This window comes from Jaculus jaculus, chromosome 9 (assembly GCF_020740685.1).
Source record: "Jaculus jaculus isolate mJacJac1 chromosome 9, mJacJac1.mat.Y.cur, whole genome shotgun sequence".
Classification (NCBI taxonomy): domain Eukaryota; kingdom Metazoa; phylum Chordata; class Mammalia; order Rodentia; family Dipodidae; genus Jaculus; species Jaculus jaculus.
In genome coordinates, this window is record NC_059110.1 from 55778346 (window position 1) to 55787198 (window position 8853).

Sequence of the window (8853 nt, forward strand, 5' to 3'; positions counted from 1 at the left end):
CTCATATTTTACTTAATGTTTATCTAATACTTCTTTAGTACTACTAAAAGTAACTATTTGAGCTCTTATCACATTCTTCTCATTCCTACTCAACTCTCATTTCTGCACTGGCTCCTTCGTTCTTTGACCTAACACCCAAATCCTTATGTGATAATATTTTTCCTTGGCTAATTTAGCTTCATTTCTGCATTCTGATGTACCTAAAACTTTGGCATGTACCAGATCTATGTTTATCTTAAATCTATGAACCCTTCTTAAAGTAAGCAGGCTCACTTTTTGAGGACAATTTAGACCTTTTCACTAATTGCCATCCATAGTTTCTCAATGGAGTTCATGTTATGGACTCACATTCTTAGAGTCAGTATTCTCTTATTTAATCTCAATAAATCAACAACATCAACAAAAAATGAGGTTTGTCCAGAGATTTTATCTGATTAATTTCAGCTATTCTGCAAGAAGTTCATACTTGTCCTTGGTTCATTTGAACACCCATGCAATTTTGCTGGCTGTTAAAATTACAATTAGATGAAATGTATTAACTCCTTTCTATTATACATTGGACTTCCATTATTTATTTCACTTTTGTCAAGTACTAATTGAACACTACACATGAAATTTGCATAATATCTATAAATTTTACATTCATCCTAGTTTTGAATATTATTTTGTCTTTAAAATTAGTGTAAATAACTAAGATGACATATTCCAAACATAAAAGAGAATTACTTGTACCAAAAAGGGAATTGCTCAGTATTTTATTGATATCTTAAACACATGTTTCTTAAAGACAACTTGGATGTGTAAAATAAATTGGAATAGAATAGGAATAAAACCTTAAGTAAGTCTCTGTTTTTTTTGGCTAAAACCTTAGAGATGTCATAGCACAAAATAGTTTTGTTTCTAATAGAAGCAGAAAATTCTGGAAGGAGAGTGTTGGGCCCTAAAAGGCCCAGGCGTGAGGCCTAGTGGAACTTCCTGAGCCTAGCTAAAGTTTGGCAACCTGTCTCTGACCAGCTAGGACTCAGCAAGACGCTTAATGGCTTCTGGCCTGCTACCTCTGCATGGCAATTGTAATTACCATTTCAATAGTTAAAGTTTACTATTGGCCCTTACCTCATCCCCCATCCTAAAATCCCCACCTTTGTCCCCAACATGATATAGGCAACTGCTCAGAGTAATAAAGCAAGTTGTTTCTGCGAGTTCCTGCATTGAAAAGACTCCCGACTCAGTGTGGTTTTTCTCCGGTGGCCAGGAGAGGTTTCTGAGTTGTCGTACGCTCATCACCCCCTCAACCCCTAGGGAGGAACCAGCAGGCCTGGTCCTTCCCTCAGCACTACCTATGTGACCACCGGGAAGGAGCCCTGCAGGAGAGTGTGTGATTTTCTCAAATCTTTACCCAGACATACTTGGCTATTGAAATTGGAGTTTGTGTGTATACTATCAGGCAAATTTCATGTATTCAGGCTTTTCATAACCACCTGAAAGCACATTATCTTTTTTGCATGAAATCTGTGTCAGATAAGGAGAATGGATCTAATAATAAAAACTCAATATGGGATCAGTATCTTAGGCTTTCAAAAACAGTCTACTTTTACATCCTTGGGAGATAGAGAGATATTTCTTCAAAAATCTTCCTGGCTTATACACAAAAATCTGTTCGTATAGCAGGGTATGGCATACACACACACACACACACACACATATATATATATGCCATTAACAAATATTAGTTCTTATTAATAACAAATTCATATTTTTATTATTTTTAGAGTCATTAATTAGTATTTTTATTAGATTTATTAAAATTCTATACTTATCATTTAAAAATACATTAAATATTTTCATTAAAATAGCATGTTAATTGGGATGGAGAGATGTCTTAGTCATTGATGTGCTTACTGGCAAAGCCAGAAGACCAAGTTTAAACTCCTCATTACCCACATAAAGCCAGATTCGTAAGGTGACACATGCACCTGATGTTTGTTTGCAGTAGCTAGAGACCCTGGCACACCCATTCTCTCTCTCTCTCTCTCTCACTCGCTACCTCAAATAAATAAATAAATCATGTTAATTGAAAATTCAAGCAGTTGTGCTGGAAAGATGGCTTAGCAGTTAAGGCACTTCCCTGCAAAGTGTAAAGACCTATGTCCACCTCTCCAGGTCCCACATAAGCCATGCACCAATATAATGTAAGTGTATAAGGTCACACAAGGTGGTACACACATCTGGGGAGTTCTACTGTAGCAGATGGAGACTCTGGAGTACCAATTCTCTCTCTCTCTCTCTCTCTGTAGTTTGCTAATTGAAAAAAATCTCAGTCTGTTGGGCTTGCCTCAAAATAAAGAAAGAAAAAGAAAATTCAGGCAGTTATTGTCCTAATATATATTGGGTAGACACTGTTAGGGATATCTTTAGATTATTTACATTTGCATGATAATTTTACTGCCAATCAGACTTCTTCTTATATGTGAAACAGTCAACAATTGAAGTATGATAGAATAATGCTTATAACCATGAAAGTCAGAATCTCAATTTAGCTAGCAAGCAAATGTACCTATCAACATAATTATCAAGTACACTAGTTCCAATTCCAAGATTTATGAATTTTTGTCAATTAGAACAAGTAGAGAATCTGTGAGGCAGCTGTATTGATTCCAAAAAGGATGTTTTGGAGAACCTCATAGCAGAATTGCATATGATGGAAAAGATGGTCCACTATTTATCAGTTTGGAAATAAAATGTCCTTTGGGGAACTTGTCTGGATTTTATGTTGTCATAAATAGTGTATCTGCTTGTGATGGTATTTATAGCCCTCTGGAATTCAGCAACACCAAAAAATGCTATTGATTCATATCAAGCTATTGGACTATTTGCCATTTTCAATATTCTCCTTGAAACAATTGAATCTGATTGAAAAATAATCATACATGAAAATCATAGAAAAATCTTTTGTAGAACAATATATGTATCAGAGGTATTCAAAATTCTTCACATTCATGTTGTAACTAAATCAAAATGAAACTGAAGTATCAGAACAAAAGCAAATATTTCAAATCAATGTCAAAATCTTGGTTGAGGCAGGGCTGGAGCAATGCTTCAGTAGGTAAGGTGTATGCTATACAAGCATGAACACTTGAGCTGGAGTCCACAAACCCCACATAAAAACTAGAAACTCTATCGAGTTTTTGTAATCCCAGCATGCCACACTATAAGGTAAGAGGTAGATAGCAGTTGAAGACAGGAAAATTTCCCAGAAGTTTGCAGATAAGATATTCTGGTGAAGGGATCAGTAAAAAATGAAAGACCCTATCTAAAACAAAGTAAAGGCAAGTACCCACCACTGACCTCCACACTTATGCTATGGCACTTATGTGGCTGCTCACACATACAGGTACACATACCAGAATTAGTTTGCCAGTTTTTAATGGTATAACATCACTGTCTGTACTGTAAATTCTAAGCACTCCACACATATGCTTAATTATGAGAAGTTATATTTAGTTTGAGGGAAAATTGAGATATACTTATAGGAGTTTCTCCAAAATGTTATCTTTAATATCTTTTTAAATTTTTTTAAGAGAGAGAAACAGAGAAGCAAGAAGAGAGAGAGAAAGAGAGAGAGAGAGAGAGAGAGAGAGAGAGAGAGAGAGAAAGAGAGAGTGAGAGAGAAAGAAAGAGAGGCAGAGAGCATGTCAGGGTCTTTAGCCACTGCAAATGAACTCCAGATGGATGTGCCACTTTGTGCATCTGACTTACATGGGTTCTGGGGAATTGAACCTGGGTTATTTGGCTTTACAGGGAAATGCCTTAACTGTGAAGCCATATCTCGAACCCCCCAAATATTCTTTGAGCCTATAAGTTAATATGCAGCATTAAGACATGGGCATCTTCTCATATGTGCTTTAATCAATGTTGGCTTCCTTATGAAGTAGTTCCCTCAATCACAAATGGCTTGTTGTATCCAGACCTAACTTTAGATTTGATTTCTGTCCAAGATAATAATGCAATAGGGAAAATAACATTTGATTGATGAATAGAATAACAGTGGCTGGGGGTAAGCAAGGCAAAGGCAAAGAAGCTATCCTATGTGTTAATCTATAAATGAATAATGCTTCTGTCATAATGAGTCAAAGACTTACATAGAAGCAAGTTCTTTGATGGCTGTGTTCAATCATTTTTCATTAATTGTTTTCAATGGGCTTCTCCTTTGAACTACTTAACTTTATCACCTTCTAGACAAAGGTTCTTGAAAGATATTTTTGTAGTAGGCTATATCACAATGCAGAAGAGATGGTCTACCACTGTGATGCTGACATTGAATATTTTACTCCCTTATAAACATAGTTATAGGAAAATGTTAGTGTTCTGGTCTTTCCTTCAGAATGACAGGGGTGACAGTATAGCAATAAAATCCTTTAAGACATCTGAGTCAGCATAGGAATCATGTTTATACCATGTAGTTATAGGACAGAAACAAAGCAAATATATAGATAAACATCATATGAATCAAATATCCAGATAAACTCTTTGTGAATCAAACATCCTGAAAAACCTCCATGTGAATCATACATTCATATAAACTCTGTGTGAATCAAAAATCCAGATAAATTTCATTTTAATCATATATCCAGATAAACTTTTTGTGAATCAAACATCCAGATAATCTTTGTGTGAATCAAACATCCAGATAAACTCTTTGAATTATAGTGAAGTTTCACCAACTCTTTGTCACACGAACACTCAAAGTGTCTCTTTTATAATGATACTTCATATCACATGTTCTTATATCATACCTTAATTTAAATTAATTGCCATTTGTGATAGTTTGAATATATGTCCCACAATAGACTCAGATATTTTATTAAACTGTAACTTGGATTTCTAGCCACCTGTCTGGAAAAGGTATCACTTGTGGAAGATCCAAGGGTCTAGTCATAGGATGTTTCTGGGGGTGGATCTGATTGCTAGCCTAAAGTATACAGAGTTCTTGATTTCTGCCTGTGTTCCCTGATGTTTGGATGCCAGTTTTTTTTTTTTTTTTTTTTTCCCTTTCTCACTTGTGATGCTGCTGATGGTTTTTCTCTGTGTTTGTGTCTGTGAAACAGATCCAGCTTCTTCTGAAATCAATGGAACGTCCCTTGGATCTGTAAGCTTAAAATAAAATCTCATTCCTCCCATAAACAGTGTCTGATTTGGAGGTTCATCCCAGCTATGTAAAGTTGACTATGATGGAAATTGGTACTGATAAAGGTAGGGCAATATGGCTGTGATGACTCTGACCATGAAAAGTTTTATATTTTGGAATTTTTTTGGAGGAATGGAAATGAATTTGGCAATTGCAACTGAAGATGCCTTCCAGAATGGTATGTCACGTTTTATGAACTATTCTGATGAAAGTTTGAAAATGCTAATTGGAGAAAGAATTGTATATGGAATCCTTGCTTAAGAACTTTCTAGAGGAAAGAAAGATTGAAGAGAACTTTGTTGGAAATGAGCTATTGACTTAAAGGGGTGGCTGTGTTCTGCTGCATAAGCCCAGAGAATTTGATCAAAGTTAAATTTACAATGGACTGATATGCTTGGCTAATGATATGGAATTAAGAGATATGACCTTTAAAAGTGGATAACTTTAAAGAAGTTTAAAATTACTGGCACTAATACTGATTGCTGAAGTTGCTATTGTTAAGGAGATATTACCATGATTAAGGATGTCCAACTGCTTGACACTGAAACAATGGAAAGGATGCCTAAGGTAGACACACTGAATGGTAGAAATACCAATTCTTTTGTAAGGAAGAAACCTGCTCTTAAAGATCAAGATTTATTTCTTCCCTAAATTAATAACATGGCTATGTCCTATACATGTGGAATTGGTTTGAGAAGCACAAAAAATTCACAGAATTGGTCATTAAGTACACATAATTCCAGGAGCTGCTGTTGAGATATGTCAAGGAGGCAGGACATGATGACCCTCATAAAGAGACTGATGAATATGGACTAGTTTTCATGGAGACCAGAAGATATTTTAGATATACCAGAACTGTGCAAGGGCTACCATGGAGCACTATTGGTACAGGATGGAAGTTTTTCCTGGCTACTCACCACACCTAGGAGGGGTAGAATTGGAAAATTCATAGTATCAATCACTGGTAATACATACAAGACTTGAACTGCAGGTGATTGATGTTTGGCTAATGGTTGTTGAGTCTACATTGGTCCAATATCTCCTTGTTATGCCTTATAGCAAGAAAAAAATTTTACTCTGTGAAATTATAGGTTGAAAGTCTATAACTTGTTTTGATTTGATAGGACTCACAGTTAAGAGACAGTCTTAAATCTTATATGGGTCTTAGTACTGTAGAAAAATCCTGAAATTGGTAAAGACTATGGGAATCTTTGAAGTTGGTCTGAATACAAATAACTGTAAGATGGTCATGACTATATTAGAGGCTAGGGGCAGAATAGCATAGTTTAAAGTATGTCCTCCAATACACTCAGACATTATCTTCAAGAATTTAACTTAGAATTATAGCCACCTGTCTAGAAAAGATGCCACTGAGGGTAGATCTTGGCATCCAGCCCTAAGGCTTTCCTGGGGGTGGATCTGATTTCTAGCCTAAGTTATGCAGAGTGTTTGAGTTGTGCCTGGGTTCCCTGCTGTTTGGCTGACAGGTTTTTAATTTATTTTTTATATTTATTAATTTGTTATTTACTTATTTTGCTCTTGCTTATGGTACTGGTAGTGGTTTTTCTCTCTCCATGGATCTGTGAAAAGAGTCCCACTTCTTTGACCATCAGTGGAATTTCCCCTGGTTCTGCAAGACTGAAATAAATCCCATTCCTCCCATAAATTGTGTTTGGCTTGGAGGTTCATTCCAGCAAAGTAGAGCTAACTATGATACCACTCATTTGTAGAAGACAAGATATAATAAAACATGTTTTTGGTTTTATTATACATGTATTTTTTTTTGGAGGTAGGGTCTCACTCTAGCCCAGGATGACCTGGAATTATGCTATAATTTCAGGATAGCCTTGAACTCACAGCAGTCCTCCTACTGCTGCCTTCCAAGTGCTGGGATTAAAGGTACATGCTACCATGCCCAGAAAACAACTTTTACTTTAAGATTAATGTATAAGGGCTGGGGAGATGGCCTAGCAGTTAAGCGTTTGCCTGAAAAGCCAAAGGACCCAGGTTTGAGGCTCAATTCCCCAGGACCCACATTAGCCAGATGCACAAGGGGGCGCACGCATCTGGAGTTTGTTTGCAGTGGCTGGAGTCCCTGGCTCGCCCATTCTCTCCCCCCCTCCCTCCCTCTCTCTCTCTCTCTCTCTCTCTCTCCCTCTTTCTCTCTCTCTCTTTGTCTGTCACTCTCAAATAAATAAACAAAAATAAACAAAAATAAATAAATAAATAAATAAATAAATATTAAAATAAAATAAAATTAATGTGTAAGTTTAACATATACATTTACAAGAGAAAATTATGAGGCTTGTGCTTCATACAAACAATGTAATATTTCATGAGCAAAAATTTCAATACTTTAAAAAGATTTTTTTAAATTTTTATTTATTTATTTATGAGACAGAGAGAGAAAGAGAGAGTAAATTACATAAAGAATGGGCACACCAGGGCTTCTAGTCACTGCAAATATACTCCAGATACTGATGCCACCTTGTGCATTTGGCTTACATGAGTACTGCCGAATCAAACCTGGGTCCTTAGGCTTTGCAGGTGTGTCTTAACCACTAAACCATCTCTCTAGCCCAATTTGAGCTGACAATAATACTCTTAGCTATTCCTTTTTTAAAGATAGGATTTTTAGATTAAAACTCTGTAAATTTATGCAGAAAATGGCCATGTCAAATCCAGGACACCATTCATTCCACAGTGCTCCACCCTAGCACTTACATTCTTTCTGCTACATTTTCTGTGATATTCCCTAAGCCCTGAAGAGACAATGTGTATATCTTATGTATGATCAAGAACTCATAAATGATTTTAAGTACTTGAAAAGTTATAATTTTCTGCATTGACCATGATGGGACCACCACACATTCTGTTATAGATGTTGAAGGACTCAGAAGGTCACTTCCCTCCTTGATGAGATAATGACAGTTAATATGTTAGGGAGTTGGTGGGTAGTCATTTTACCCCCTTGGCATAGGCATTAGTAAGAGATAAAAATAAGGATTAGAGAGAGGAGAAAAGTGAAGGGTAATGCACATGATGTAATGTGAGGTCCAGGTAAATGAAATGAAATGAAATATATGGGTAAAATTAAATTTAAAATACCTTGTACATAAGTGCTAGGAGTAGAAATCAATCACTAAGCATCACAAAAAATCACAATGGCAGACAAAACAGAATGTGCAGAATATGGAATAGTGTTGTGCATATAACAACATAATACAATACAATGATACCTTCCCCTCTACAGAAGTGAATCTTTGCTTTAAATATGGATTAAGTTATGTTCTGTGTTCCCTATAAATTCATGTGTGAAAGACTTAACCTCCAAAATAATATTTTTAAAGATACAGCCTTAAAGATGCTCTTAAATTTAAGTAAAACCCTGTCAGGGGTGCGTATTTATCTGAGAATATTGTATACATTCTAGTGAGAGGAAAAAAACACCAGGGTATAGGAAGTTTGCATACAGTTTCATTTTAGTAATTTGTCGGCACACTGGAGATAATATCTAGTTGTAGTAGTCAGCTTCTATATTGCTGGGATGAACATCCAATCAGACAGTGTTTATGGGAAGGAGAAACTTATTTCAGCTTACATATATCCAAGGGGAAGTTCCATCAACAGAGGAAGAAGCTGGCTCCCATTCATAAATTCAAGCAGAT